Consider the following 10000-nt stretch of genomic DNA (forward strand, 5'->3'; position numbering starts at 1 on the left):
CTTGAATTGCATTTTTTGCTTGGACAAAGAACACCCACTCGTTCTTGCGCGCTCAGCGTATTCTCTACCGACCCAGAGGGGTATTGCAAGGGGAAGGCGGTAGTGGTCTACCTTCGGGGGGTACTCAAACACTGTTCAGGGCGGGGGTGTTCAAATGCTCAGGGGAGAGTGAAACTCCTTTTTTTTCAGTGGGGGTTGAACTCCTTTTTTTTTGTGTCGGGGTATTGGGGGATGAATTTGCCCTTGATAATGAATTTCCAATGCCAAGGACATCAGCTGATAATGATTGGTTGATGTTGTGAGATGCCGTAGGGTTTTTTTTTTAGAAAGAGATTTTCTTTCTCTTGAATGAAGAGAAAAGGAAATGAAATGCACTGGATGTGTGTAAGTTTTCCTTATGCTTTGGAAGGCAAAAAATATAATTGTGTTGGAGAGATTGCTTTAAAATAGGTGCTAATTGGTGATGGGTGGTGATGACTGATGTTGTCAGTTGGTGATTGCCCTGTGGTGATGAGTGATGATGATTGCTGACTGATGTTGTCAGGTGGTGTTGATTGTGGGGGATTGGCAATATTGGTGTATACTGGGGGAATTCTTATTATCATTATTACTTGAGATATTTTACGGGAGGGTTACTTAAGTAGAATTATCATTACTTGAAACATATTTTACGAGAGATTTGAGATATTTTGTGGGAGATTATTTTATAATTATTACAGATAATTATATTATGGAGAATTATTACAATGAATCATGGGAGAAGTTTTGTGGCTAATTGAGTTTCTGAGAATATGTCAGTCGTTCATGGGTGATGAATCTGGCTGAATCTTGATGAATTTTGCTGAACTTTTGGTGAATTTTGCTGAATCTTTGGTGAATTGTGCTGAATTTTTGGTGAATGGGCAAGCATTAACATTGGTGATGTTTTTTATACTAATACTGGTGATTTTGATGATAGCAATTTTGGTGATACTGCTGATAATGAAACTTCTGATACTGGTGATTTTTTTTATATACTAATACATGGGTGCTGTAATGCTATCAAGGGTGGTGGTGCTTTTTTTGAATATGGGAGGAACTAACAACACCTTTTTTTTTGTTTTTCCTTTTTATGAGTTCAGCAGATAATTGCTTGACATCTACGTGAGTCACGGGGATAGTTGACAGTGCCGTTGATTTTTCTTTTCTCCTTTTTTAGATGTTAGCCATCGCTGACAAGTTTTTTTATCATGGGTGAATTTGAATTTATTTTTTCTCTCCAGTTTGTGTGATTTTTTTTTTAGTATCTCAGTTCGTGACTTAGAGTCATTGTAAGTTTTCTAGTGGCCTATGTCGTAGTGCATATGGAGAAGTCTTTGCTTAGACACTTTGAATTTGGAGTTTTGTTATAATGAGTTGTTGTGGCACATTGGTGATTTTTTCTAGAATTTCCTGGACAATTTTATTTGCTGAGTTTTTGCCCTTTTTCAGCAGTTATGCTAAGGAGAGAGTTTATAGTTTTTTACTATAACATTGAGTTATTCTCTGGAGAATTGGAGGTATATTATTTTGGAGATATAATTTGAGATATAATATATTGGAGATATATTTTTGGCCATTTGATATTTGCCTATGGCGGTGTGAGCTATGTTTAGTTCAATTATTTTGCAGCCATCTTTGTTGCAAATGGAGACACATTTTTGAGGAGATATATGGGCAATATTTATGAGTGTGTCAGCGAGATGCTTTGAGTGCATTTTTTTGGAGATGGGGTTTCATTTTTTTTTTTTTATTATCCTGCTTGAAGATATATTTCTTGGAGACCTGTTTTATGCCACATGGAGTTATTGGTGAAATAGAGGCAAGTATTTTTTTTATTTGCCGAAACAGATGTGAATATTTTTTATTCCTGGAGTGGTGGTTTTTATTAACACGTGGTTATTGGGGTAATAAGAGGGAATATGGTGTGGGGTGGTTATTAATTAAATGGAGGAAATATTTTTATCGACGGAGTGGTTTTATTATTATATGGTGATATATTATATATATTATATATATATATATATATATATATATATATATATGTGTGTGTGTGTGTGTGTGTGTGTGTGTGTGTGGGTGGCATTAATCTTTGGGGGTGACCTTTTTTGTGGTTATGACTTTTTGAGTTGAATTTCTGGGATTTTTTTCGAGCCATGAGAAGAGTTCTGAGTTTTCTTTTAGTTTTCGTGACTAATTGGAGGCAAGTGGCGTTACTGCATTGTGGTCCTATGGAGATGATATATTTGGAGGCATATAATTGCTGCATTACGAGTTTATCGTAGTTTTTTTTTATCCCGGATAGGTGATAATTTTTTACATAATTGGGCAGTAACATATGAGAGATATGTCTTCGAGACAATCTTTGAACACCTTAGTCATATCTTGGAGATAATTTAGTGAAATGTGCCTACTTCATGTCAGTATAGAACCTTTTTTTTTTTTTTGAGAATCATGGGTTTCTGAACTTGCGAGTCTAACTAGATATTTTCATGCTGCAGTTCAAGCACACGTGTCCACAGGTGAATTTTTTGCTGAAACAGCTGTGATGAGGCCTGTGTGCTGACTCTCTTCCTCTAGTGGTGATTGCTCAGAGTTTTGCAATATCTGGAAATGTTGACCATAGCATTTCATGAAAGTACATGTGTAATGGGTTGCTTTCTGGCCGTGTCCGAACATTTTTGATTTTTGGGTCTGGGCTTGTTACGTGATTTTTTTTTCTTGGGCTCATTACCTTTTTTCTCCTTTTTTTTTTTTTTTTTTGCTTGTGAGAACATTTGAGTTTGAAATGTGAGTGCCGAAGTCCGTGGAGTTACTGTGAGTTCTGGATTGTGTGTATTGGTGTGTGAATTTGGAGAATTAAGTTAGAGAACTTAATATTTTTTTTTCCATGTGAGTTTGTGATAAGACTTATGATTTAGTGGTCATGTTAACCCTCTTACGCCGATTGGACGTATTAAAACGTCGAGTCAAAATGTCTCCCGTATGCCGATTGGACGTATCATACGTCGGCTCAAAAAAGTTTTTTTAAAAATTCGCGGAAAAATACTTATAGGCCTACCAGCCAAAAACTTTTGTATCACGCGCCTTGGGGGATGCTGGGAGTTCACGGATCAAGGCGTTGTTTTGTTTACAATCGCTACGCAGGCGCGCAAGCGCGAATTTCTTTCTTATCGCACTAAAAAGTATCAGTGACACATCTCGGAATTATTTCGTCACTTTGACATAATTATTGCACCATTTTAAATTATCCTTTACATGAAGTGTTATATATGAAAATGTGCGCAATTTCATGCACAATACAACTAAAAAATACTCATGATTGTAGCTTTTATCAATTTTGAAATATTTTCATAAATAAATAACGATAAGTGCAAAATTTCAACCTTCGGTCAACTTTGACTCTACAGAAATGGTCGAGAAACCGCAATTGTCAAGCTAAAATTTCTTATTATATAGTAAATATTCAATCATTATTTGCCTTCATTTTGCAACAAATTGGACGTCTCTAGCACAATATTTTCGATTTATGGTGAATTTATGAAAAAAACTTTTTCCTTACGTTTTTTCGTGCGATAACTCTTCCGATAAATTTTTTCGTGCGATTGTCCTAATGTTTGCACCCTTTTAAATTTGCCGTTACATAAAGTTTTATATATGGAAATGTGCGCAATTTCATGCACAATACAACAAAAGACAACCCATGGTTGTAGCTTTTATCAGTTTTGAAATATTTTCATATAAATAACGTTGTGCAAAAATTTCAACTTTCGTCAGCTTTGACTCTACCGAAATGGTCGAAAAAACGCAATTGTAAGCTAAAACTCTTATATTCTAGTAATATTCAATCATACCTTCATTTGCAAACGACTTGGAAGTCTCTAGCACAATATTTTGATTTATGGTGAATTTATGAAAAAAAAAAAATTACGTTCGCGCGGTAACTCTTCCGAAAAAATCAGAATTTTTTTGTGCGATTGTCGAAATGTTTGCACCATTTAAAATTAGCTGTTTCATAAAGTTTTTATATATGAAAATGTGCGCAATTTCATGTAGAATACAACTAAAATGATTGAAGGTTGTAGCTTTTCTCTTTTTTCGAAATAAATTTGCATATAAATCACGATAAATAGAAAAAAAAAACCACGTTCGGTCAAATTTGACTCTACCGAAATAGTTGAAAAACGCAATTGTAGCTAAAACTCTTACGGCCTAGTAATATTCCGTCATGTTTCTTCATTTTGAAACAAATTTGAAGTCTCTAAAACAATATTGTGATTTATGTGAATTTTTTGAAAAATATATTTACCTTCACTCCGCGCGCCGATTCGCGGCCGCAAGTCTCCGAAATACGTACATGGCATTATCCTAATATTTGCTCCTTTCATATTAGCCTTTTTATAGAGTTTCATATATCAAAATGTGCGCAAATTCATGAAGAATACAATAAAAATAATTGAAGGTTGTAGCTTTTTCCATCTTCGAAATATGGTGCATATGAAAAATATATATATTAAAATTTCGACATTCGGTCAAATTTAACTCGTCCGAAATGGTCGAAATCTGCAATTCTAATCTAAAACTCTTACAGTATCGTAATATTTCAATCATTTGTCTTAATTGAAACAAATTGGAAGTCTCTAGAAACATTATTTAGAATTACGGTGAATTTTTGAAAAAAATATGCGTCCGCCGCGTTACGAATTCGTACATCATTTTGTGATAATAGTTTTTCCGGTGTTACTTTTATTGTTTTACAATGTATTATATATCAAAATGATCGCAATTTAGTGTACAATACAACGCAAAAAAAGTAACTGTTTAGCTTTGACCGTTTTCTGCACAGCGTGATTTGAATACAATTATGTATGAATTTTTTTTTTTTCGCTACCATATATCGCATTATTTACATATGATAATGATATAGTTTTTCATTTCTGATGGTTGCATTCTAAACCTTCAGGCAATGACAAAAAAAGGAGCCCCAAAAATGAACTCTTAATCTTCAACAAAATACGCGCGCTGTAATTTTTGAACAAAAAGTTATTTTTTCCACTTCCGCGCTCCACTCCAAACCAGGCCCGGCATACGGGAGACGTTTTGATTTTAGGGCTCCGGCTTAAGAGTGGGTTAAAATGGAGTTAGTTGGGAGACGTTCAGTTAGTGTTTCTGAATTTTTGAGGTCATTATTTGATAAAAGTAGTATGTCTGGGGTTAATTTCTTTTTTGATTGACCGATACTTGACTGACATACTTACACACACCATAATCGTCGTTCCCCGACGCTAGCAAGACGTCCACCAGCCGTGCAGAGATGTTGCTGTCGTCTGCCTAATTACGAGAGTTTCTACGAGTCTACAGAGTTCTACAGGTTTTTGGGTCTACAGAAGCCGTTAGAAGTCTTCTACAGGGAGACATTCCTACAGCGTGCTACGTCTGTGCAGGCAATTGCAGACAAAGAGGGATATTCAAGAAGTCCAAAATGAGAACATTTATACGCCCAAGTGTTATTGGAGATGAAGCGTGATAGACTTTACTTTATAATGCCAGAGACGTGCAGTTACTTATTTTTTTTTTTAAGCCGGCCAATGTGTTTTATATATATGAGCTGTTTTGTGTGACCTATGGCTAGGCAGGGGCTAGCAATTTTAGGTGGCCGAGCTCTGTCAGATGAAAGAGGGCTATAATTAATAATATATTTAATATGCCATTGTGATGTGGTGTGACTTTTTAGAATGCGCAGATTCATTGCTTTTAACTTCCCATAGAGACAGAGTCCGAAGCGATGACCTGAGAAAGCTGATAAATCATTTCTGGGATGGTGTGATACGAAGGTGCATATTTAAGCGGGTCAAAGTTCGTTCTGCGGTTATGTGAGTTCACAAGGGCTTGTTCAAGGTGCCTTTGAAAACTGGCTATAACCAGTTTATTGAGGCGTTACCGAATAGTGTGAGTTCATATGTACGTGTACTAACTATGTCCGTTGATAATGACTTGGCTTAGCCGAAACTATGGGAGACTTACGGAGAGGTCTGTGCGAGAAAGGCAGAGCCACGATGGCGTGTGCCAAAGAGTTTCCTTGAACAGAGTGTGTGATTTTCCAGGCTGCAATGGTTGATTTGTCATACTTTAGCCAAAGGGATGGCTTGTTTGATATCTTGTAAAGATGTTCCATTTTTTTACTTTGTCTTTACAATTGTGTGTGTGTGTGCTCACTAGTGTGTTCTCCTGTCTTTTAAACAGGCGGTTCTAGTGAGGGGACCGAGGGTCCCGTATGGAGGGAACTATAATATTTTGGAGGAGAGATAATTGGTGTGACTAATTACTGATTGAGACATTTAAGTACTGGGGGGTTATCTGAGTGGTTTGTCTGTGAGACTTGAATTATTATCTTTCAATTGTTGATCCTGTAAGAACTTGAATTATTCAACTAATGCGTTACTTTGAATAAATATTATGTTTTTTGTAACTCCGACTCTAATTTGATGACCTGATAGAATGGAGAAAGAGAGAGAGAGAGGACTGAGTGTAACCAGTTCGCCTTAACGCTCAGGTTTAACGCATACCAAAATGTTAAATACCTTCGCTGGTAATAGGTGTCAGCGGATAGGTAACATATATATAGTACTGCAGAAAATTCAAAACACACTTGGCTTTCTCCAAGGGTCAGCTTCTCCAACTTCCTCGAGGTGGACAAGGTCACTGGCGGGTAACGATGTCTGAGGATCTGAGAGAAGTGCCGAATCTGGCAAAGTCGCAGTCTGAAGACGAAGAGGAAGGCGAAAAAAAGTTGATGTATCATCGTAGACAAATTAAAAGGTTCCAGATGAGATATCGTATCGGTAATCAGCAGGGTCCATCAAACACAAAAAAAGTCCATGGTTTAATACAAAAATGTTTCGCACATAACTCAGTGCATCTTCAGTCTGTAAAATTAAACATACTCATTAAAAATATTATAAATAACATTAAAATGTAAATAAAAACATAAAAAAATTTAAAAAACTTAAAAATTAACTTTACTTTAAAAAACCATCACAAGAATGTGTCAAAAGTAAAGGAGAGACCCAGTGCCTAGCAACCTGTTAGAGTGGAGAAATAGAGGAGCAGCAGATACGTTGGAGTTTAAAGACGGAACCAGCCGTTTAATGTATAAAGACTCAAGGGTGGTGAAGTAGTTACTGTGGCTTGTACCACCAATAATATATATATATATATATATATATAATATATATATATATATATATATATATATATATATTATATGTATATATATATATATATATATATATATATATATTATATATGTATATATATATATATATATATATATATATATATAATATATATATATTCAGTATAAGCACACGAGTATAGAGTTTTAAGGTCTAAAAATTGAACTGAAATTTGGCATAGTATTTGAAAAATAACCCATGAAATTATTTATGAAGGCTTCCAGTGTTGCCAAATACTCAGAAAATATTGATTTATCAGGAGTTTTGGCATTAACCAGATTTTTTGTCAGATTTTCCTCGTAGTTTTTCGCTACAGTAAATTTAACACGAGAACTTACTGCTTAGTAGAAGGAACTCCTAATTTCCATGATAACCTTTAGTATATAGTACCTAATTTTGAAAACTTTTTCATCACTGATCAAGAGCCAAATTTTAGAATTATCTACTGAATTGTAATCACCGAGTTATGTATTGTTTGGTATTAAAAAATTTTTTTATTCATGAGTTTAAGGTTTAATACACATACTAGGAGATCATTTCTATTTATATGTATTGGTTTTTATTGATCTCTTTACAGATGCGGCTTGAATATGTACCAGCTTCACTGTAGAATAAACTTCCAGATAATATAATTCTTCGGACGTTTATGGAGAAAAATTTATCCCAATACTAACCCAACCTGATGCCTAAGTGACTGAAATCTTTTGAGGTAAGAATTTTGAGAAAATCAGTAATGAGAAAATAATGGTTAACATAACTGGTATTAAAAAAAAAAACTTCGATAAAATTTTTCTCAAATATCTAAATTTGTCAAACTGGTAAGGTTTCTTTTCAGTGAAGAATGTAACATGAATGTTAAAATTTTATACATTTTACAGATTAATAACGAAAAAACGTGTCATTTTATAACTGAACTGGTATAGTTTTTGAAGCTCCAGCCGTAGACTACCTATAGGACTCCATGCAGAAGTCAAACAGTACTTCAATACGCTCAGCTAAGAAATTTAAGATAAACTCAACAGAAAATTAACCTCCTAAGCACATTATTTTCTTGAGATTGTTTTCTGTTTAGTGAGGCTAATTCACAAAAAGGGAGGTGACAGGATAACAGTTAAGTTTAAGTCAATCAGAATTTCAGCTTTCAACTAGTAACTTTGTGCATGCTGTTCTTTAAATACGTTAGTCTTATTCCTGTTTATACATGAGGGCAATAGTAGCTAGATTTTAATTTCCAGTGCTCATGATTTTGTATGGAAAGACTTCTTACCATCGGCCCAATTGTTATACAAGGCCGTGACCCTGCCAAAGTAACATTTTCCTTAGTTCATAGGATCCTTGAAATGATTTTACCAGGTTCTGGGGACAAGCTGTCCTTAGCAAGTTTTGTAAATACGAAGTAAATTCGGTGTTTGGTGTATAGATAGTCCTGGGAATAGCTAGAACCCACGAATAGTTGGAACCCCTGTAAAAACTTAAAACAGCTTATGTATATTATGTTAGTTAAAACTTAGGAAAAACCAAGTAAAATTTTTTAGACAGGAAAAACCAAGTAAAATTTTTTAGACCTGGTTTTTTTTAATAGATTTATCACAAAAACTGCATTTATGATGAAATTGATAAAAAAAAAAGAGGAATTTGTGGATATTGAATAGGCGAGTTTCCCGCAAATAATGGGTAGATATGGTCCAGAGAGAAATCCGCGAATCTGGAGAAGGCAAATGCGGGGGGGTCACTGTGATATCGTACAGAAGACATTCTTGGTGAAAAACTGGTACATGTATTTTCTATGTAGGAACTAATTCAAGATATAATAATCAATGCTAGTAAATAGCCTGATTGGTCAAACGATTGAAGTACTCAGGTGTAGGCTACTTTTGTGAATGAATTTAAGATTTAGTTAGTCGATGGTGTAGGATTTTGTTGAAAGAAGGTATTATTATAGGAATTTTTATTGAATTACTGTAGATGTCTGTTTATATTGGATTTTATTGATCTCTCGCAGAGGCAGCATGAATATGGAGCTCCGCTGAAGAATAAATATGGAAATAATCCTGCGGCCATCTGTGGAGAAAACCAATCTTGATAACCAACCTGATGCCAAAGTGACTGAAATTCTTGAGGTAAGAATTTTGAGAAAACCAGGTAGGAGAAAATAAGGGTTAATATTAAATGGGTTTCCAAAACAAATGTCTAAATTTCTAACTGGTAATGTTTCTTTTTAGTGAAGAATATAACATTACAGGTTAAAATGTGTACAGTCAACCTCTTGCCTATTCGCGGTTCAGGATCCATGCTTCACCTATTCGTGGCTGTTTCTGTGGAATTTATCGTTGAATTGTTCTTGAAATTTAGGTCATTTGTGGATTTTTTCATCAAGGAATGTTCAGTAATTACTGTATTTTCATGTTATTTTCATGACTAAATATATTTCTGGGCTCAGCCGTGTCGCTCCGTGAAATAGGTTCCTTCAGCACTATTTCTAAAGTAAGATATTGCTAAAATTCCAGAGAACTGCTACATTGGACCTGCCAGAATATTCCAGCTCGCTCACCTTCATATAAAAGGTGTCGGTATAGATCTGGGGCGAGTGAAACTCACTACCACGGCACCCACTCCAATTAGCCTCTCCTACATCAAAACCCCCAAGAAAAGGGGAGCCGTTCTACGGCTTGCTACCTACGACCGCGTATGTAGACATTCCTTCAGATAGCCGTACACTATTCGCACGCGTTTTTTCTTTCTCTTGT

The 10000-nt window shown here is 35.1% G+C and overlaps 1 long non-coding RNA gene across 5 annotated transcripts in view; it reads left to right on the plus strand.

The window, feature by feature from the left end:
* The window catches only part of LOC135204079 (uncharacterized), a 67921-nt gene that overhangs the window by 29373 nt on the left and 28548 nt on the right, over positions 1–10000 (plus strand). For 4 of the 5 annotated variants that reach the window (XR_010312094.1, XR_010312093.1, XR_010312092.1 and 1 more), the window contains exons 2-3: positions 7831–7962; positions 9256–9373. This is a non-coding gene — a long non-coding RNA (uncharacterized LOC135204079). Of the gene's footprint in view, positions 1–7830; positions 7963–9255; positions 9374–9760 lie in introns of all 5 variants that reach the window. The other variant, XR_010312090.1, reaches the window with a different exon arrangement.

This window comes from Macrobrachium nipponense, chromosome 44 (assembly GCF_015104395.2).
Source record: "Macrobrachium nipponense isolate FS-2020 chromosome 44, ASM1510439v2, whole genome shotgun sequence".
NCBI lineage: Eukaryota > Metazoa > Arthropoda > Malacostraca > Decapoda > Palaemonidae > Macrobrachium > Macrobrachium nipponense.